At 39.2% G+C, this 23,025-nt stretch overlaps 1 long non-coding RNA gene across 3 annotated transcripts in view; it reads right to left on the minus strand.

Moving 5' to 3' along the window:
* Nucleotides 1–19,174, minus strand: part of LOC143673993 (uncharacterized) — a 61,471-nt gene extending 42,297 nt beyond the window's left edge. For 2 of the 3 annotated variants that reach the window (XR_013170813.1, XR_013170814.1), the window contains exons 1-2: nucleotides 18,962–19,174; nucleotides 10,310–10,419 (exon numbers count right to left, since the gene is read on the minus strand). This is a non-coding gene — a long non-coding RNA (uncharacterized LOC143673993). The remainder of the gene's footprint in view (nucleotides 1–10,309; nucleotides 10,420–18,961) is intronic. The other variant, XR_013170816.1, reaches the window with a different exon arrangement.
* Nucleotides 19,175–23,025: the final 3,851 nt, after the last annotated feature.

Consider the following 23,025-nt stretch of genomic DNA (forward strand, 5'->3'; position numbering starts at 1 on the left):
GCCAATTCTACCTAAATTGATTTATAGATTCAAGGAATACCAATTAAAATCCCAAAAGCTTACTTTGCAGAAATAGAAAAACCAATAACCAAGCTTATCAGGAAGGGCAGTGTGCCCCAAATAACTAAAAATATTCTGAGAAAGAAAAATGAAGTCAGTGGTCTCACACTAATCTGACTTTAAGTTGTATTATGAAGCTACAGTGGTCAAAACAGCATAGTACTGGCATAAAGATAAACTGACCAATCGAATCGAAAAAAAGCATTCAGATATAGACCCTCTCATTTATGGACAATTGATCTTTGATAAAGCAGTCAAACTACTAACCTCAGACAGAACAGTTTCTGCAATAAATGGTGCTTGGAGAACTGGATATCAGTATGCAAAAGAAGTAAAGAACGTCCCTATCTCACACCCTATACAAAAATTAACTCAAAATGGATCCAAGACCTATACATTAGATTTAAGACCTTAAAGCATTTAGAAGAAAATGTAGGGAACTATCTTATAAAACTTGTAATAGGAGGTGGTTTCCTAGATCTTACACCCAAAGCATAAGCATAGAAGGAAAATATAGATAAATGGGAACTCCTCAAAACTAAACACTTTTGTGCATCAAAAAACTTTGTCAAGAAAGTAAAAAGGGTAGGCCATATTGGCTCAGCAGGCAGTGTTCTCGCCTGCCATGCCAGAGACCCCAATTCGATTTCTGCTGCCTGCCCATGCAAAAAAAAAAAAAAAAGGTAGCCTACACAATGGGAGATGATATTTGGAAACCACATATCAGATAAGGGTCTAGTATCCAAAATATATAAAGAGATTGTTCAACTCAACAACAAAAAGACAAACAACCCAGTTACAAAATGGGCAAAAGACATGAACAGACACGTCTCAGAAGTGGAAATATGAATGGCTAAAAGGCACATAAAAAAATGCTCAACTTCACTGGCTGTTGAGGAAATGCAAATCACACCCACCAGAATGGCCATGATTGAAAAAGCCAAAAATGACAAGTGCTGAAGAGGATTTGGAGAAAGAGGCATATTTATCCACTGTTGGTGGGAATGTAAAATGCTACAACCACTGTGGAAAGCAGTTTGGCCATTTCTCAGGAAGCTAAGTATAGAATTGCCATATGATCCAGCAAGACCATTGCTAGGTATCTATTTAGAGGACATGAGGGCAAGGACACAAACGGACATTTGTGCACCAATGTTCATAGCAGCATTATTTGTAATTACCAAGAGAAGGAAACATTCCAAAAGTCCATCAACAGATGAGTGGCTAAACAAGCTGTGGTATATACATACATTGGAATATTATGCAGCTAGTAAGACAGAATAAAGTCATGAAGCATGTAACAACATGGATGGACCTTGAGGACATTATGCTGAGTGAAATTAGCCAGAAACAAAAGGACAAATACCTTATGGTCTTACTGATATGAACTAACATTAATGAGTGAACTTGGAGAATTTCAATTAAGAACAGAGGTTATCAGGAGATAGAAATAGGGTAGAGATTGGGTAATTAGAACTGAAGGGATACAGATTGTGAAACAGGACTGATTGTAAAAATTCAGAAATGGATAGCACAATATGACCTTATTGTAACACAATAATGTAAGTACACTGAATGAAGCTGAATGTGAGAATGACAGAGGGAGAAGGGCTAGAGTCACATATGAAACCAGAAGGAAAGATAGATGATAAAAACTCAGATGCTATAATCTAGGAATGCCTAGAGTGTACAATGATAGTGACAATATATAAATTAAAAAATGTTTTTGCATAAAGAACAAAGGAATGTCAATGTTACAGGGTGTTGAAAACAGATGGTCATTCATATTTTAAAACTTCAACTTCTGTGTGAGACTAAAGCAAGAAATGTTTATTTGGTAAAAAAATTTATGTTTTGAGTTGTGCATTTCATAATTTAACTTATATGGACAGTATAATTGAACGCCATAAGTTCTTGGAACTTTGACTAGGGTATGAGACTTTATAGGTTTATCCAGGTTTATGTAATGCCCTAATAAATCTCAGAGTTATTTTAACAGTGAATAAAGAAGTATTTGCAAAGTCCCCTTGGGAGAATAGGGAGAAAGGGGGAAAAAGTAATCTTCCCCATTTGGAGAATTCATGATATTCTCACAAGCAGTGGGAACAAGCAAATCAATAGACCAAATCCTCAATTTTGGGGTTTGTTCCTATGAAACTTATCTCCACAAAGGATAAGCTAGGCCTACTTAAAATTAGACCTAAAAGTCACCCCCAGAGAACCTCTTTTGTTGCTTAGATGTGGCCTCTCTCTCTCTCTCTGACAACATGGCAAGCGAACTCATTGCCCTCTCTCTCTATATATATGGGACATGACTCCCAGGGGTGTAAACCTCCCTGGATCACACTGGGGCAGAAATCCTAGAATGAGCTGGGACTCAGCTCAAAAGATTGAGAAAAACCTTCTCGACCAAAAGGGAGAAGAGAGAAATGAGACAAAATAAAGTGTCAGTGGCTGAGAGATTTCAAACAGATTTGAGAGGTTAACCAGGTTATTCTTATGCATTATATAGATATCCCCATTTCAGTTTATAGTATATTAGAGTGGCTAGAGGGAAGTACTTGAAACTGTAGAGTTATGTTCCAGTAACCATGTTTCTTGAAGATGTTTGTATAATGATATAACTTTCGCAGTGTGACTGTGTGATTGTGAAAACCTTGTGTCTGATGCTCCTTTTATCTACAGTATGGACAGATGAGTAAAAAATATGGATTAAAAAATAATAGGGGAACAAAAGTTAAAAAATTCGGTAGATTGAAATATAGGAATCTTAGAAAGGGAGTGGTAAGGGGTATGGCATGTATGAATTTTTCTTTTTTCTTTTTTTTTTTTGCTTGAAAGATGCAAATTAAAAAAAAAGATCATGATAATGAATACACAGCTATGTGGTCATATTTTGAGCCACTGATTGTAACCATGTTAAGAATGTTTGTATGTTAAGAATGTTTGTATGGTTGACCAGGCCAAGATGGCAGCTTAGCAATGTGTGTGTTTTAGTTTATCCTCCAGAACAACTACTAAATAACCAGAAACAGTACAGAACAGCTCCTGGGGCCACATCAGTGACCAGACACACAGCATACCCCAGTCTGGACCAGCTGTGAGCCCACCCAGAACAGTGAGTTCCCCAATCTGTGGCGGCCAGTGCCCCTCCCCCACAGGCTGCTTCCCAGAGGGGAAAGGAAAGGGACGTTACCAGCAGCAGGGCCTGAGCCGAACCAAACACCTGTTGTGGAATTAATTAACAAATTCTGACTACTAAAAATAGGCCCCCAACTAAGGTGAACCTGGTCAAAGTGGAGGGTGCTCATTTTGGCCCTGGCGCCAAGGGAGCAGTACTGATGGAAAAAGAAAAAAATAAAGAAACAGAGGTTTTTGTGGCTGTGTTTCTACAAAGGCTTGACTGCCTTTGGATATAGTGGCAGAGCTTCTCAGGCTGCAATTGCTCCAGGCATAGGCAGAAAAAAGCTCATTTGAGGACTTGTCTGGAGCCTGTGCTTTCCCCGAGGGAGGGGTGAAGCCCAACTCAGGAGGAATCCCTCCCACAAGGAATTCAGACACCAGGGCTTGCTAATTTGAAGCCATTAAAACCAGTCTAAAACCTCTCCTCTGTCTCCACCACGTTACCAGCAGGGACAGTCTGCCAAAGTTAAAGGTACTGCATCATCTTATGCTGGTGGGACCTGCAGGCAGACAAGCACCACATACTGGGCAGGATAAGAAAAACAGAGCCCAGAGACTTCACAGGAAAGTCTTTGAAACTGCTGGGTCTCACCCTCAGGGAAAACCGATGCAGGTGACTCTTTTCTCCTTATGGGAGGCCAGTTTGTCCTGGGAAAATCTGGCTGGGGTCTATAATATGTAAGTAGACCCTCCTAAGGGTGGAGGGAAAAAGGCACCATACAAGCAGGGCAAGAAACAAGAACTGAAAAATTTTCTCTGTTAAACAAAACCTATGCTAGAGGTCCAGAAAAAGCTGAACTGAATGTCAAAGAACAGATAGACAACAAATTCACCCATCAAGAAAACCCTAGGTAAAAGAAGTGAAAACAATCTCCAGAATAAACTAATTAAGGTAATTAAATGCCTAGATGCCAACAAAAAATAACAAATCACACTAGGAAAATTGAAGATATGGCCCAGTCAAAGGAACAAACCAACAATTCAAATGAGGTACAGGAGCTGAAACAATTAATTAAGAATATACAAACAAACATGGAAAACCACATCAAAAACCAAATCAGTGAATTGAGGGAGGATATAAAGAAGGCAAGGAATGAACAAAAAGAAGAAATCAAAAGTCTGAAAAAACAAATCACAGAACTTATGGGAATGAAAGGCATGGAAGAAGAGATGAAAAAAACAATGGAAACCTACAATGGTAGATTTTGAGAGGCAGAAGATAGGATTAGTGAACTGGAGGATGGAACATCTGAAATCTGACAAGAAAAAGAACATATAGGGAAAAAATGGAAAAATATGAGCAGGGACTCAGGGAATTGAAGGACAATATGAAGCGCATGAATATACATGTTGTGGGTGTCCCAGAAGGAGAAGAGAAGGGAAAAGGAGGAGAAAAACTAATGGAGGAAGTTATCACTGAAAATTTCCCAACTCTTATGAAAGACTTAAAGTTACAGATCCAAGAAGTGCAGTGTACCCCAAAGAGAATAGGTCCTAATAGACATACTCCAAGACATTTACTAATCAGAATGTCAGACATCAAAGAGAAAGAGAGAATCGTGAAAGCAAGAGAAAAGCAATCCATCACATGCAAGGGAAGCCCAATAAGACTATGCATAGATTTCTCAGCAGAAACCATGAAGGTGAGAAGACAGTGGGATGATATATTTAAGTTACTAAAAGAGAAAGACAGCCAACCAAGAATTCTATATCCAGCAAATTTGTCCTTCGAAATCAGGGGGAAATTAAAACATTTTCAGACAAAAAATCACTGAGAGAATTTGTGACCAAGAAACCAGCTCTGCAAGAAATACTAAAGGGAGCACTAGAGACAGATACGAAAAGACAAAAGAGAGAGGTATGGAGAAGAGTGTAGATAGGAAGACTATGAGTAAAGGTAAAAAGAAGGAAAATTAGATATGATGTATAAAATCCAAAAGGCAAAATGGTAGGAGAAAGTACTACCCATACAGTAATAACACTAAATGTTAATGGATTAAACTCCCCTATCATAAGACATAGACTGGCAGAATGGATTAAAAAACAGGACCCATCTATATGCTGTCTCTACTCAAGGACACAAATGGACATTTACACACCAATGTTTATAGCAGCATTATTTACAATTATCAAGAGATGGAAACAGCCAAAATGTCCATCAACAGAGGGGTGGCTAAACAAACTGTGGTATATACATACAATGGAATATTATGCAGCTGTAAGACAGAATAAAGTTATGAAGTATGTAACAACATGAATGGACCTTAAGGACATTATACTGAGTGAGATTAGCCAAAAACCAAAGGACAAATACTGTATGGTCTCACTGATATGAACTGACATTAGTGAATAAACTTGGAATATTTCGTTGGTAACAGAGACCATCAGGAGATAGAAATAGGGTAAGATATTGGGTAATTGGAGCTGAAGGGATACAGACTGTGAACAGGACTGAATATAAAAACTCAGAAATGGACAGCACAATACTACTAAGTGTAATACAATTATGTTAAAACACTGAATGAAGCTGCATGTGAGAATGATAGAGGGAGGAGGGCTGGGGGCATAAATGAAATCAGAAAGAAAGATAGATGATAAAGACTGAGATGGTATAATCTAGGAATGCCTAGAGTGTATAATGATAGTGACTAAATGTACAAATTTAAAAAATGTTTTTGCATGAGGAAGAACAAAGGAATATCATTACTGCAGGGTGCTGAAAACAGATGGTAATTAATATTTCAAAATTTCAACTTGTGTGTGAGACTAAAGCAAAAAATGTTTATTTGGTACAAAATTTATATTTTAACTAGTGCATCTCCTAATATAACTTATGTAGATAGTTGATTGAACAACATAAGTACATGGAACCTTGGGTAAGACATGAGATTCTGTTGGTTTCTCCAGAGTGATGCCCCAATGAATCCCAGAGTGATTTGATCAGTGAGTGGACAAGTATTTGCAAAGTTCCCTTTGGGGAATGGTGAGAATGGGGGAAAATTCAACCTCTCCAAGTTGAATTCTTGACATTCTCACAAGCAGTGTGGACAACCAAAGCTATAGGCTGAGCCCCCAGTCTTGGGGTTTGTTCATATGAAACGTAACCCCACAAAGGATAGGTCAAGGCTACTTAAAATTAAGCCTAAGAGTCACCCCCAAGAGAACCTCTTTTCTTACTCAGATGTGGCCTCTCTCTCCAGCCAACACAACAAGCAAACTCACCACCCTCCCCCTGTCTATGTGGGACATGACTACCAGGGGTATGGACCTTCCTGGCAATGTGGGACAGAAATCCTAGAATGAGCTGAGACTCAGCATCAAGGGATTGAGAAAAACCCTAGAATGAGCTGAGACCCAGCATCAAGGGATTGAGAAAACCTTCTCGACCAAAAGGGGGAAGAGTGAAATGAGACAAAGTGGCAATGGCTGAGAGATTCCAAAGTCAAGAGGTTATCCTGGAAGTTATTCTTTTGCATTAAACAGATATGACTTTGTAATCCAAGATGTAATGGAGAGGCTGGAGGGAACTGCCTGAAAATGTAGAGCTGTGTTCCAGTAGCCATGTTTCTTGATGATGATTGTATAATGATATAGCTTTCACAGTGTGACTGTGTGATTGTGAAAACCTTGTGTCTGACACTTCTTTTTATCTACCTTGTCAACAGATGAGTAGAGCATATGGAATAAAAATAAATAATAGGGGGAACAAATGTTAAAATAAATTTAGTTTGAAATGTTAGTGATCAATGAAAGGGAGGGGTAAGGGGTATGGTATGTCCATTTTTTTTTCTGTTTTCATTTTATTTCTTTTTCTGTTGTCTTTTTATTTCTTTTTCTGAATTGATGCAAATGTTCTAAAAATGATCATGATGGTGAATATGCAACTATGTGATGATATTGTGAATTACTGATTATATATGTAGAATGGAATGATCATATATTAAGAATGTTTGTGTTTCTTTCTTGTAATTTTTTTAAATTTAAAAATTAATAAAAAATTTAAAAAGAATCTATGTTTGTTTGTTGTTTTAATAAAAATAATTTTTAAAAATCCCAGCCTACTTTACAGAATTGGAAAAGTCAATTACTACGTTTATTTGGAAGATTAGGAGGCTCTGAATAGTCAAAAACATCCTTAAAAGGAAAAATAAAATTGGGAAATTCTCACTTCCTGACCTTAAGTCATATTATAAATGTACAGTGGCAAAAACAGCATGATATTGGATAAAGATGGACATACAACTGAACTCTTCATTACAAAGAAACCAGCAATTGATGGTATGGAAAATTCTAGGCTTCCAGAAAAGGAGACCCCAGAAAATAGGGCTCCACATGAGGATTCAACCGAATATGGAAACAGTTCATTCAGAAAAAGCCAGGATTGGAAATGGATTTATGTAGAAAGGACTTGTGGAGAGTCTGATATTGTCTGATGTTGTCTTTGATCTCTATGTGTTACATGGAAAATCAACAAATTTCTGTGATATCTGTATGAATGGAACCACTGCCAATCTGGACTAAAAGAGACATAAAGGGGACAGGTTGAGGGAAAAACATCTTTGAAAGCAGAACTATGGAAGCTAAGGTCTGAAGCCAGGAAATCACAGACCAGGAGAGTGGAGCCACCCATCCATATGGAAAGGATGAATTTCCCCAGAAGGCAGAGAGGGCAGACCTTGGTGAAGCAAATTCCCTGGGATTGGTGGGACTCTGGTGATCACTACAATGTTTTAGAGGTTTGAGCATGTGGCATGTGACACAGAGATGACAGAGAGCCCAGGTGCTGCCCTGATGCTTGGACAGGGCAGGGCCAAGAAAAAGGTGGTCTTCTCAATGATCCCCAGTATTGCAGACCTCACCCCTGCCTTTGTAGAGAGCAGCACTGCTGCATAAGCCCTTAGAAAGAGTAGGACTGCTGCTTTCTAAAACCTTAAGGATGAAAAATAACTCTCAGACTTTGAAATCTAATGGAGTTTTCCCTGCAAATTTCAGAACTGTTTGGATTCAGTGACCCCTGTGTTTCTTCCAATTTCTCCTTATGGAAATGGGAACATATATCCTATGACTGTTCCTCCTTTGTATGTTGGCAGCAGTTAACTTGCTTTGAGTTCCACAGGACCACAGCCAGAAGAGAATTTTGCCTTAGGACAGACCATGCCTATAACTGACTTTGATGGTATTTTGTACTGTTTTTTACTGACTTTGATGATATTTTGTAGTGTTTTTTTTACTTCGTATTGTTACTGAAATAATTTAAGTCTTTGTGATATTGTAATGGAGAGAATATATTTTCTATAAGGAGGAACATGTCTTTTTTGGGATCCAAAATGTGGAATGTGTTGGTCTGAATGTATTGTGTACCCCATAAAAGTCATGTCCTTTAATGATGAGGCAATATTGTAGTGTGGAAAACTTTGATAAGATTGTTTCCATGAAGATGGACCCACTCAATTGTGGGCATTATCTTTTGATTAGATTACAGTTGGAGATGTAATATGGACTTTTGATTTTCTGGAGAGGTGACTTTGCCCATTCAAGGTGGGTCTTGTTTAGTTTACTGGAGTCCTTTAAAAGGGGAAACGTTCTGGAGAAAACACAGTTGCTTCAGAGCTGACAGATGCAGACATTTGGAGATGTTTGGACTGTTAACAGAGAGAGAAGATGCCTATACAGGGATGTTTGGAGCCCAGCAGACCTTGCTATGTGCTTTCCTATGAGATGCTAGTCAAGTCAGAACCCAGAGTTGCGCCCCAGAGGAGGTAAGTGAAGGCCCACAGACTCTTCAAAATGACACCACTGGCATGGAAGTGGGAAGCAAAAAAACTGGAACAAGGACCAGCAAATGCCAGCCACATGCCTTCCCATGTGACAGACATCAGCCTTTCTTGAGTCAAGTATCTTTCTTTGGATGCCTTAGTTTGAGCATTTTTATGGCTTTAGAACTGTAAACTTATAACTTTGTAAATTTCCCTTTTAAAAGACATTTCATATCTGATATATTGAATTGTGGGAGCATTTAGAAGCTAAGACACATGGAAAATAACCCACATGCCCATCAACAAATGAATGGATATACAAAATGTGTTATATATACATGATGGAATATTATTCAGTAAAAAGAAGGAATGAAGTCCTGTAAGCACATGGAAACATGGATGAATCTTGAGGGCATTACATTGAGTAAAATGAGTCAGAAACTAAAGAACAAATATTGTACAATCTCACGAATAAGACCTAATTATAAATATGTAAACTCAGACATGATATCTAGAATATAGAGTACCAGGGGATAGAACGAGCTAGAGAATGGGGAGGAGTTGCTTGATATGTACAGAATTTTTAACTAGTTTGAACTTAAACATGGAAATAGAGCTGACAGGAGCATGTCATTGTGAGAATAACTAACAGTGCTGAATTTTGTGTGAATGTGGTTGAAAGGGGTGGTTTGGAGTCATATTTGTCACAAGAAGGAAGGCTAGATGTTAAAACATGGGGCTGCATAACAATGAATCTTGTGGTGAACAATGATTGTGATTAACAGTACAAATATTAAAACTTTCTTTCATGAACTGGAACAAATCTATGACACTATTGCAAGGAGTTAGTAATAGAGTGGTATATGGGATAAAATATACCTATTGCAAACTAAGAACTATAATTAACAGTAATATCTTAATATTCTTTCACCAACGGTAACAAATGTACCACACCAATACATGGGGTCAATAATAGAGGAGATTATATGGTATAGTATGTTTTGGGTTTTCCTTTATATTTTTATTTTACCTTCTTATATTCTTTGGAGTAATTAAAGCAGTTTAAATTTCAGTTAATTTCAATAAAATTCCATGTAAAAACAAACAATAAATACAGCAATATACATTTTCCAAAAAAGAATGTGCAAAAGGCTAAAAATCACATGAGAAGTTATTCAGCATTGTTGTTAATTAGGGAAATGACAATCAAAACTACGATGAAATATAATTTCTCACTTGCTAAAATAACCACTATTAAAAAAACAAAACTGTAAGTGTTTGAGAAGATGAGGTGAAATATGAACACTTACTCACTGATAGTGTGAATGTAGAAAGGTGCAGCCACTGTGGAAGACAGTTTCTTGGTTTCTCAGTAGGCAATATATATAACTGCCGTATGATACCACAATCTATAGAAAAACTGAAAGCAGGCATGTGAACAAGCATTTGCACACTGGTGGTCATAGCATTATTACATAGCATTACCAAGAGATGGAAAAAACCAGGCATCCCCAGGGGTGTGGACCTTCCTGGCAACCTGGGACAGAAATCCTAGAATGAGCTGAGACTCAGCATCAAGGGATTGAGAAAAACCCTAGAATGAGCTGAGACCAAGCATCAAGGGATTGAGAAAACCTTCTCGACCAAAAGGGGGAAGAGCGAAATGAGACAAAGTGGCAATGGCTGAGAGATTCCAAAGTCAAGAGGTTATCCTGGAAGTTATTCTTTTGCATTAAACAGATATCACTTTGTTATCCAAGATGTGATGGAGAGGCTGGAGGGAACTGCTTGAAAATGTAGAGCTGTGTTCCAGTAACCATGTTTCTTGAGGATGATTGAATAATGATACAGCTTTCACAATGTGACTGTGTGATTGTGAAAACCTTGTGTCTGATGCTCCTTTTATCTACCTTGTTAACAAACAAGTAGAACATATGGAATAAAAATGAATAATAGGGGGAACAAATGCTAAAATAAATTTAGTTTGAAATGCTAGTGATCAATGAAAGCGAGGGGTAAGGGATATGGTAGGTATAATTTTTTTTTCTGTTTTCATTTTATTTCTTTTTCTATTGTCTTTTTATTCCTTTTTCTGAATTGGTGTGAATGTTCTAAGAAATGATGAATATGCAACTAAGTGATGATATTGTGAATTACTGATTATATATGCTAATGTTTTATTTGGTTTGTTAAATTTTTTAAATTAATAAATATATATTTTTAAAACCAGGTGTCAATCAACTGAAGACTAGATAAAATAAATGTGGAACATATATATGATGGAATATTATACAGCTGGAAGAAGTCACTGAAACCCAAGTTTCACTTGTATGCTAGGAAAATGATATGTTGCTAACTATCAGAAAGTAGTAGGATACTGTTAGGAATAGGATAAGCATGTGGACCATTGTTAGTGTTTTCATTCTGTGACATATATCCTTAATATCTGGGCACTTATGGTAACAAGTGCCAGTTAAAACACGTTTCACATAGAAAGCTGCAAAACTACTAATCTGCATTGTTTGGGAAACTGAGTGATGTATGCATTTCACTGACTTTTGTCTACTTATCTTGACTCATTAATACAATTATACACAAGTGTCACCTGTAAAGCTGGGAAATGATTTTGTTCCTTATTTTCATAAATTTGTAGGATACCATTACGGTTAGTGTTAGGGTTACTATTACTGGTAGAGTTCTCATTACATGAAATGTTTCTCTAACTTCTAGGCCTTATGTAAATTTAGTGCCACAGTTAAGTAGAGGTTTGACTGCAAAAGCGATGAAACAGGTAAAGTGCATAGTTCTGGAAATTGAGACATGTGCATGATTCTCTAACATTTATGCACTTCTCTTAACTTAGGAATGCAGTTTAAACACCAGTTTCACTGGAAGGCTGTGAAACTGCTCTTGTAGAGTTTCAGAAACTGAGTGATATACATGATTTACTGACCTCTATGCACTTATATTGAATCAGTAATACATTTAAAACATCACTTTCACCTAGAATCCTTCAAAACTGCTATACGCATAATTTTGGAATCTGAATGATATGCATGATTCACTGACTTCCATGTATTTACCTTGACTAAAACTGTTATACACAAGCGTCACTTATAAGCTGGGAAAATGCTTTCTTTGTAACTTTCACAAATTTGTAGGGCACTTGTCATGGTTAGGGACAGGTGTCAACTTGGCCAAGTTGTGGTACCTGTTCATCTGATTGGGCAAGCACTGGCTTGTCTGTTGCAATGAGGACATTTCATAGGATTAGGTCATGATCACGTCAGCTACATCCACAGCTGATTCCATTTGTAATCAGCCAAAGGGGAGTGTCTTCTGCAAATTAGTGATGCTAAATCCAATCATGGGAAGCCTTTTAAGGAGGACTCAGAGGAGACAGGTTGCATTCCTGCTTTGGCTGGTGAGCCTCTCCTGTGGAGTTCATCCAGGCCATCCATTGGAGTCGTCAGCTTCGCAGACTGCCCTGTGGATTTTGGACTCTGCATTCCTACGGTCACGTGAGACACTTTCATAAATTTTATATTTGCAAGTGTTCCCTGTTGATTCTGTTTCTCTAGAGAACCCTAACTAATACATCTTGGTACCGGGAGTGGTTCTTAAGGAACAGAATCTTAAAAATTGGTTTTTATGAATGGTTTTCTACTCTGACTGGGCTCAGAGACACTAAGGACTCTGATTCCCATAATCAGAATGACACTCCCAATCCATGGACTGAGTTGGCAAAGGAGATAGTCAAAATATCATCATTCGATTCTCCTAATGCTTCGCTTGTACGAAGCCAGACTCTGGGGGATAATGTTTTTGACACCTTTACAGAGTTTTATAGAAATAAGAGTTATAGAGATGTTGGTTGGTTGTTGTTAGATACACTGTCTACATTAAAGGATGAAAGGGATGGGCTTAAGGCTTCAAACAAGAAGCTTAAGTGCCGTCTGAAAGATTTAGAGGTTTCTATGAGTATCCTGAAGGAAAATTTTATTTCCTGTAGCCGTAGACTTGAGATCTCTGAAAATCAGACTCAGAATCTTATTGTTAGAGTAGCAACTTTACAACGTAAACTGAAATCTCAGTCTTGCATGGTGTCTGCCGTTAAAGTGAGGGCATTGATTGGAAAGGAGTGGGACCCTGAAAAATGGGATGGTGACATATGGATTGATAATGATGTTGGGGGTGAGGTTGAAACCCTAGCCCATGCTGAGCCTTCTTTAGATAACCCTGTAATAGTCTGCCCTGAGGACATAGCCGCCCCACCTCCAGCCTGCCTTGAGGAATTGGCCACCCAACCTCCTCCTGAAGGGATTAGCCCTAGAGTTATTAATCCTGTTTCACCAGATGAAACTGCAAATGAAAGCCCTGAAGCAAATGACTTGGAAGATATTTCTAATTCTTTTCATGACCCACCCCCACCACCCCTCATTTCTTCTAGACCTATAACTAGACTAAAGTCCCAACAGGCCCCTAAAGGTGAGGTACAAAGTATCACACATGAGGAGGTACGTTATACTCTAAAAGAACTGTGTGAGTTTTCCAATTTATATAGACAGAAATCAGGGGAATATGTGTGGCAATGGATTTTAAGAGTGTGGGATAATGGTGGGAGGAATATAAGGCTGGATCAGGCTGAATTTATTGATATGGGCCCACTAAGCAGAGATTCTGCATTCAATGTTATAGCTAGAGCAGTTAGAAAAGGTGTTAACAGCTTGTTTGGGTGGTTGGTTGAAACATGGATCAAAAGGTGGCCAACATTACCTGAGGTTGAAATGCCAGAACTGCCCTGGTATAATGTAGATGAGGGGATCCAGAGGCTTAGAGAGATTGGGATGTTAGAGTGGATTTATCATGCAAAGCCTGCTCTTACACCCCAGGAATGTCCAGAGGATGCATCTTTTACAAGAACAGTGAGAAATAAATTTGTGAGACTAGCACCATCATCCCTCAAGAGCTCTGTGGTTTCACTTCTCTGTAGGTCAGATATTACTGTAGGAACTGCTGTCACTGAGCTGGAATCCTTAAACACAATGGGGATGACAGGATCCCAAGTTGGCAGAAGCCAGGTGGCAGCACTTAATCACCAAAGACAGGGTAGACGTGGGTATTATAATAGACAACAAACTCAAAGGAGGCATCAAAATTATATGACTCACAGAGATTTGTGGCATTGGCTAGTAAATCATGGGGTGCCTAGAAATACAATAGAAGGGCAGTCGACTAAATTCTTGTTGGAGCTGTATAAACAAAAGAGTTCTAGGTCAAGGGAACAGAAGTCTAACCTGAATTACAAAAACACCGAGTCATGGCCCCTTAACCAATTTCCAGACTTGAAACAGTTTACAGACCCTGAGCCCCTTGAATGAAGGGGAGGCCAGGTCCCTATGGGGGAGAAACCTGTTACACTGCCACAAATTTATACTGTTAACCTTCCTCTAAGTCTTCCCCAAGGAGACCGACGGCCTTTTACCAGGGTAACTGTGCATTGGGAAAAAGGAAATGATCAGATATTTCGGGGATTATTAGACACTGGTTCAGAAGTGACATTAATTCCAGGGGACCCAAAACGTCACTCTGGACCACCAGTCAGAGTGGGGGCTTATGGAGGCCAGGTGATCAATGGAGTTTTAGCTCAGGTCCGTCTCACAGTGGGTCCAGTGGGCCCCCGGACCCATCCTGTAGTTATTTCCCCAGTTCCAGAATGTATAATTGGCATAGACATACTGAGCAAGTGGCAGAATCCCCACGTTGGTCTCTAACTCGTGCAGTGAGGACTATTATGGTGGGAAAGGCCAAGTGGAAGCCACTAGAACTGCCCCTACCAAGCAAAATAGTAAATCAAAAGCAATACTGTATTCCTGGAGGGATTGCAGAGATTACTGCCACTCTTAAGGACTTGAAAGATACAGGGGTGGTGATTTCCACCACATCCCCGTTCAACTCTCCTATTTGGCCTGTGCAGAAAACAGATGGGTCTTGGAGAATGACAGTGGATTCTCGTAAACTCAACCAGGTGGTAACTCCAATTGCAGCTGCTGTTCCAGATGTAGTATCATTGCCTGAGCAAATCAATACATCCCTTGGTACCTGGTATGCAGCTATTGATCTGGCAAATGCTTTTTTCTCAATAGCTATTAGTAAGGACCACCAAAAACAGTTTGCTTTCAGCTGGCAAGGTCAGCAATATACTTTCACTGTCCTACCTCAGGGGTATATCAACTCTCCAGCCCTATGTCATAATCTTGTTCGCAGAGACCTTGATCGTTTCTCCCTCCCACAAGGCATCACACTGGACCATTATATTGATGATATCATGTTGATTGGACCTAGTGAGCAAGAAGTAGCAACTACTCTAGATTCACTGGTAAGGCATTTGCGTGTCAGAGGATGGGAGATAAATCCAACAAAAATACAGGGGCCTTCCACCTCAGTAAAATTTTTAGGTGTCCAGTGGTGTGGGGCATGTCGAGATATCCCTTCTAAGGTGAAGGATAAATTGCTGCATCTGGCCCCTCCCACAACCAAAAAAGAGGCACAACGCCTAGTTGGTCTTTTTGGATTTTGGCGACAACATATTCCTCATTTGGGTGTGCTACTCCGGCCCATTTATCGAGTGACCAGAAAAGCTGCTAATTTTGAGTGGGGACCTGAATAAGAGGAGGCTCTGCGACAGGTCCAGGCTGCTGTGCAAGCTGCTCTGCCACTTGGGTCAAATGATCCAGCAGATCCAATGGTGCTGGAAGTGTCAGTGGCAAATAGAGATGCTGTCTGGAGCCTTTGGCAGGCCCCTATAGGAGAATCACAACGCAGACCCTTAGGATTTTGGAGCAAAGCTTTACCATCTGCTGCAGATAACTACTCTCCTTTTGAGAAACAGCTTTTGGCCTGCTACTGGGCCTTAGTAGAGACTGAACGCTTAACCATGGGCCACCAAGTTACCATGAGACCTGAGTTGCCTATCATGAGTTGGGTGTTGTCCGACCCACCAAGCCATAAAATTGGGCGTGCACAGCAGCACTCTATTGTAAAGTGGAAATGGTATATACGAGATACAGCCAGAGCAGGTCCTGAAGGTACAAGTAAGTTACATGAAGAAGTGGCACAAATGCCCATGGTTTCCACTCCTGCTGCCACATTACCTTCTCTTTCCCAGACCAGAGCTATGGCCTCTTGGGGTGTTCCTTACAGTGAATTGACTGAGGAAGAGAAAACTCGGGCCTGGTTTACAGATGGTTCAGCACGATATGCAGGTACCACCCGAAAGTGGACAGCTGCAGCATTACAACCCCTTTCTGGGGTGTCCTTGAAGGACAGTGGTGAGGGGAAATCCTCCCAGTGGGCAGAACTTCGAGCAGTGCACCTGGTTGTTCATTTTGCTTGGAAGGAAAACTGGCCAGAGGTGCGTTTGTATACTGACTCATGGGCTGTTGCTAATGGTTTGGCTGGATGGTCAGGGACTTGGAAAGACCATAATTGGAAAATTGGTGACAAAGAGGTCTGGGGAAGAAGTATGTGGATAGACCTTTCTGAGTGGGCTAAAAACATGAAGATATTTGTGTCCCATGTGAATGCACACCAGAGGGTGACTTCAGCAGAGGAAGGTTTTAATAATCAAGTGGATAAGATGACCCGTTCTATGGATACCAGTCAGCCTCTTTCCCCAGCAACTCCTGTTATTGCCCAATGGGCTCATGAACAAATTGGTCATGGTGGTAGGGATGGAGGTTATGCATGGGGTCAGCAACACGGACTTCCACTCACCAAGGCTGACCTGGCTACAGCCACTGCTGAGTGCCCAATCTGCCAGCAGCAGAGACCCACACTCAGCCCCCGATATGGCACCATTCCCCGAGGTGACCAGCCAGCTACATGGTGGCAGGTTGATTACATTGGACCACTCCCTTCATGGAAGGGGCAGCGATTTGTTCTAACTGAAATAGACACATACTCTGGATATGGGTTTGCTTTCCCTGCACGCAATGCTTCTGCAAAAACTACTATCCGTGGGCTTACAGAATGCCTTATCCATCGTCATGGTATTCCACATAGCATTGCTTCAGATCAAGGAACACACTTCACAGCAAATGAAGTGCGGGAATGGGCACATGCTCATGGAATTCTCTGGTCTTACCACGTTCCCCATCATCCAGAAGCAGCTGGATTGATAGAACGGTGGAATGGCCTTTTGAAAACTCAATTACGGTGCCAACTAGGTGGCAAAAACTTGAAAGGCTGGGGTAATGTTCTCCAGGAAGCTGTGTATGCTCTGAATCAGCGTCCGCTGTATGGTGCTGTTTCTCCCATAGCCAGGATCCATGGGTCCAGGAATCAAGGGGTGGAAATGGGTGTGGTGCCACTCACTATTACTCCTAGTGATCCACTAGGAAAATTTTTGCTTCCTGTCCCTGCTACCCTGAGTTCTGCTGGTCTACAGGTTTTAGTTCCAAAACGGGGTGTGCTTTCTCCAGGAGAAACAACAGTGATACCACTGAACTGGAAGTTAAGATTGCCACCTGGCCACTTTGGGCTACTTATGCCTCTGGATCAACACACCAAGAAGGGGATTACATTATTGTCTGGGGTAATTGACCCTGACTATCAGAAGGAAGTAGGACTGCAACTACATAATGGAGGTAAAGAAGAGTTTTCTTGGAATATAGGAGATCCCCTGGGGCGTCTATTAGTACTACCATGCCCTGTGATTAAAATCAATGGAAAACTGCAACAACACAATCCAGGAAGGACCACTAATGGCTCTGAGACTTCAGGAATGAAGGTTTGGGTCACCCCACCAGGCAAAGAACCACGGCCAGCTGAAGTGCTTGCTGAGGGGAAAGAGAACATGGAATGGGTAGTGGAAGGAGGTAGTGATAAATATGAACTTCGACCACGTGATCAGTTACAGAAACAAGGACTGTAATGCTGTTTTGTTTGTGTTATACTATTTAAGTTGTAAGATATCAAGTTTAAGAATGAATGTTGCCCAAGGATTTGCACGCTATTCTGGAGAGATTTAATGTGTTTCCAGTTATATGCAGGACAGTTGAGTATTGTCAGGTAAAAGAAAAAATGTGTGCTTATTTGTTTTCATTTGGAAATTAAGTATGGTCTAAGGTGATATATATATATATATTTGCCAAGTTGAGAAGGGGTGGACTGACATGGTTAGGGACAGGTGTCAACTTGGCCAAGTTGTGGTACCTGTTCATCTGATTGGGCAAGCACTGGCTTGTCTGTTGCAATGAGGACATTTCATAGGATTAGGTCATGATCACGTCAGCTACATCCACAGCTGATTCCATTTGTAATCAGCCAAAGGGGAGTGTCTTCTGCAAATTAGTGATGCTAAATCCAATCATGGGAAGCCTTTTAAGGAGGACTCAGAGGAGACAGGTTGCATTCCTGCTTTGGCTGGTGAGCCTCTCCTGTGGAGTTCATCCAGGCCATCCATTGGAGTCATCGGCTTCGCAGCCTGCCCTGTGGATTTTGGACTCTGCATTCCTATGGTCACGTGAGACACTTTCATAAATTTTATATTTGCAAGTGTTCCCTGTTGATTCTGTTTCTCTAGAGAACCCTAACTAATACAGCACTATTAGGTTTAGGGTTAGGGTTAGCATTACTGTTAATCTTTCTAGAATGCTTTGAAACTGTTCTATGCATAGCTTTGGCATATGAATGTTATGCATGATTCATTGGCTTTTCTGCAACTATCTTAACTCATTAATACAATTATACACAGGTGTCCCCTGTAAAACTGGGAAATCACTTTGTTCCTTACTGTGTTAATCTGTAAAAGTTACTGGAATGTTATATGTCAGAAACAGAATGGCTTTTAAAAAGGAGACCTTATTAAGTTTCAACTTAACCATCCCAAGGCCATGAAAATATCCAAATTAAGACAAAGCTCTAAAATTATCTAAATTAAGGCATCCTTGGAAATATACCTTGGCTCAAGAAGACTGATGATGTTCAGGGTTTTTCTTTTGGCTGGAAAGGCACATGGCAACACCTGCTAACTTTCTCTCCAGGTTTCTTCAACAGCTTCCCTGGGGATATTTTCATTTTTCATCTCCAAAGTTCTCTGACTGTGAGGTGTCTGTTGATTCTGGCAGCTCTAAAGCTTTTCCAAAGTGGTTTCCTCTTAAAGGACTCCAGTAAGTAACCCCACCTGGAATGGGTGGAGACAGATCTCCATGGAAACCATCTAATCAAAAGTTAGTACTTACAATTGGATGGGTCATATCTCCATGGAAACAGTAAGAGAGATTCCATCCAGAAATATTGAATGAGGATTAAATGGCATGGCTTTTCTGCGGTACAAAATAGCTTCAAACCAGCGTACTTACTTTCACAAATTTATAGGATGCTGTCAGATTTAGGGTTAGTTAGCATCTCTGTTAGTGTTTTCATTACATGACATATTTCTATAGGTTCTTGTGATAACTTTGTGCCACAGTTACTAGAGAAGTTTCACCTAGAAAACTGGGATACTTGTAACTTGCATAGTTTCAGAAACTGAGTGACATACTTGATTCACTGATTCTACACAATTCTATTCACTCAGTAATACAGTAAAAACACAAGCTTCCCCTAGAAAGTCACAAAACTACGACCTTGCACAGTTTTGGAAGCTGAGTGATACACATAATTCACTGGCCTGTATGCAGTTATCATGACTCAGTAATACAGTTAACCGAGAACATTCTTCTAGAAAGTTTCAGAACTGCTATAGTCCTTACTTTCAAAAATACATTAGATAGCATTTGTTTCAGGGTCAGGATAGTATTACTGTTAGTGTTTACATGACATTTTATGTTTCCCAACTGCCTAGGCCCTTATGTTAATTTAGTACCACAGTTAAAACATAAGTTTGACTATCATCTATAAAGCTGAGAAAATGGTTTTTACCAGTAGGATAAAATCTATCAGATAATATTGGGTTAGGATTAGGGTTAGATTGGATTAGTGTTTTCATTACATAATTTTTTTCTAATAACCAGGCCCTTATGTTAACTTAGTGCCACCGTTCAAACAGAAGTTCAACTTAGAAAGCTGCAAAACTGGTAAATTGCACAATTCAGAAACTTAGTGTTATAGATGATTCACTGATTTCTATTGACTTATCTTGTCTCAGTAATACAGTTCAAACACCAGTGAATGTAGAATGCTGAGAAGCTGTTATCATGCATAGTTTTGGATACTGAGTGACATACATGGATTTCTGACTCTTTGCACTTCTCTTGACTGAGTAATACACTCAAAACATCACTTTACCTAGAAAGTTGCAAAGCAGGTATTTCTGGAAACTGAGAGAAATACATGGCTCACTGACATCTATGAACTTAACTTTACTCAGGAATACAGTTATACACAAGTGTCATTTGTAAAGCTAGGAAACAGCTTTGTTCCTTGTTTTCACTACTTTTAAAGATACTGTTTATGTTAGGGTTGGTATTACTGTTTGTGTTTTTATTACATGAAATGTTTTTCAAAATCTAGGCTCTTATGTAAACTTAATGCCACAGTTTAAAGAGAAGCTTGATATAGAATACTGCAAAACTGATAACTTGGAGAGATTCAGAAACTGAGCGTTTTGCCTGATTCACTGAATTTTACATATCTATCTTGACTCTATAAAAGAGTTAAAATACTAGTTTCTCCCACAAAGCTATGAAAATGATATTTTGCATATTTTCAGAAACTGAGTGATACACAAGATTTACTGATTTCTATGTACTTATCTTGACTCAGAGATACAATTATCAAAAATGGAACCTGTAAAACAGGGAAAATACTTGCTTCCTTACTTTCACAAATTTGTAAGATTGTTTTTGGGTAGGCATTACTGATTATGTTTTCATTTCATGGCAGGTTTCTTAAACATCTGGGCCATTGTATTAACTTAGTGTCTCAGTTGAAACAAAAGTTAGATCTGGAAAGTTGTGCTGCTGGTAACTTACACAGTTTCAGAACGGAAGTGATATTCATGAATTACTGTTGTCAGTGGACTTACCTTGATTTTGGAATACATTTAAAATACCAGTTCCACTTAGAAAGCTGGGAAACTGGTAACTTGTATAGCTTCAGAATTTGGGTGATATACATCATTGACTGACTTCTATGCACTTGTCTTGACTCGGTAATACAGTTATACATTAATGTCTCCTGTACAGCTGGGAAGTGGCATCATTCCTCACATCACAAATTTGTAGGATAGTGTTACAGGTAACATTGCTCTTGGTGTTTCCATCACCAAGTGCCCGTTAACCTGATGGATAACAGGTTTCCCTAGCATCTAGGTCCTTATGTTAACTTAGTGCCACTGTTTAAACAGAAACATGACATAGAAAGATGGGAAATTAGTAATTTGCATCATTTAGGACACTGTGTGATATACATAATTTATTGACTTCTATCCATTCATCTTGACTCAGTAAAATAATTAAAAAACTAGTTTCACCTAGAAAGCTGTGAAACTGGTAACTTGCACAGTTTGGGAAATGGAGTGATACACATGATTCACTTACTTCTATGGACTTGACTTAGTAATACTTTAAATCCCTAGTTTCAAATACAAAGTTGTGAAATTGGTGTTGTGCATAGTTTTGGAAACAGAGGGAGCTATATGAGTTATTGACTCAGTAATACTGTTAAAATACCAGTTTCACAAGTTGCTATCTTGCATAGAAAGTGTGTGAGATACCTGATAAGTTTTATGCACTTATCTTTTTAAAATTTTTTTTATTTTTTTAAATATAACAACATACAAACATGAACATTCTTACCATATGATCATTCCATTCTTGGTATATAATCAATAACTCACAATATCATCACATAGCTGTATATTCATCACCATGATAATTTCTTAGAACATTTGCATCAATTCAGAAAAATAAAAGAAAAAAGAGAAAAACTTATACATACCATATCCCTTACCCCTTCCTCTCATTGACTGCTAGTATTTCCATCTGACCAATATATTTTAGCCTATGTTTCCCCTATTTTTTTCTATACCCCTTACCACTCTCTTTCATTGATCATTAGCATTTCAATCTACTCAATTTATTTTAACATTTGTTCCACCTATTATTTATTTATTTTTAATCCATATGTTTTACTCATTTGTCCATATCATATAAAAGGAGCACCAGACACAAGGTTTTCACAATCACGCAGTCACATTGTGAGAGTTATATCATTATAAAATCAAATTCAAGGAACATGGCTACTGGAACACAGCTCTACATTTTCAGGCACTTCCCTCCAGCCTCTCCAATATACTTTAATTAAAAAAGTAATGTTCTAGTTTGGTAGCTGCCAGAGTGCAATATACCAGAAACAGAATGGCTTTTAAAAAGAGGAATTTAATGAGTTGCTAGTTCATTCTGTTCTAAGTCTGAGAAAATGTCCTAATTAAAGCAAGTCTATAGAAATGTCCAATCTAGGCATCTAGGGAAAGATACTTTGGTTCAAGAAGGCTGATGAAGTTCAGGGTTTCTTTCTCAAGTGGAAGGGCACATGGCAAACACAATCAGGGTTTCTCTCTCATCTAGAAAGGTGCATGGTGAACACAGTCAGGGCTCTTCTATCACTTGGATGGGCACATGGTGAACATGACATCATCTGCTAGCTTCTTCTCCTGGCTTCCTGTTTCATGAAGCTCCCCAGGAGGCATTTTCCTTGTTCATCTCCAAAGGTCATTAGCTAGTAGACTCTACTTCTCATCGGGGCTATGTCATTCTGTTCTCTCTGAATCTCCCATTCTCCAAAATGTTTCCTCTTTTATAGGACTCCAGAAGCTTCTCAAGACCCACTCAAGTGGGTGGAGACATGTCATCACCTAACCCAGCTTAACAACCACTCTTGACTAAATCACATCATCCAGGGAGCTCATATGATTACAGTTTCAAACATACAGTATTGAATAGAAATTATTCTACCTTTATGAAATAGGATTTTGATTAAAACGTGGCTTTTCTAGGGACATACATCATTTCAAACCAGC

The sequence above is a fragment of the Tamandua tetradactyla genome, chromosome 2 (genome assembly GCF_023851605.1).
Source record: "Tamandua tetradactyla isolate mTamTet1 chromosome 2, mTamTet1.pri, whole genome shotgun sequence".
Taxonomy (NCBI): Eukaryota; Metazoa; Chordata; class Mammalia; order Pilosa; family Myrmecophagidae; genus Tamandua; species Tamandua tetradactyla.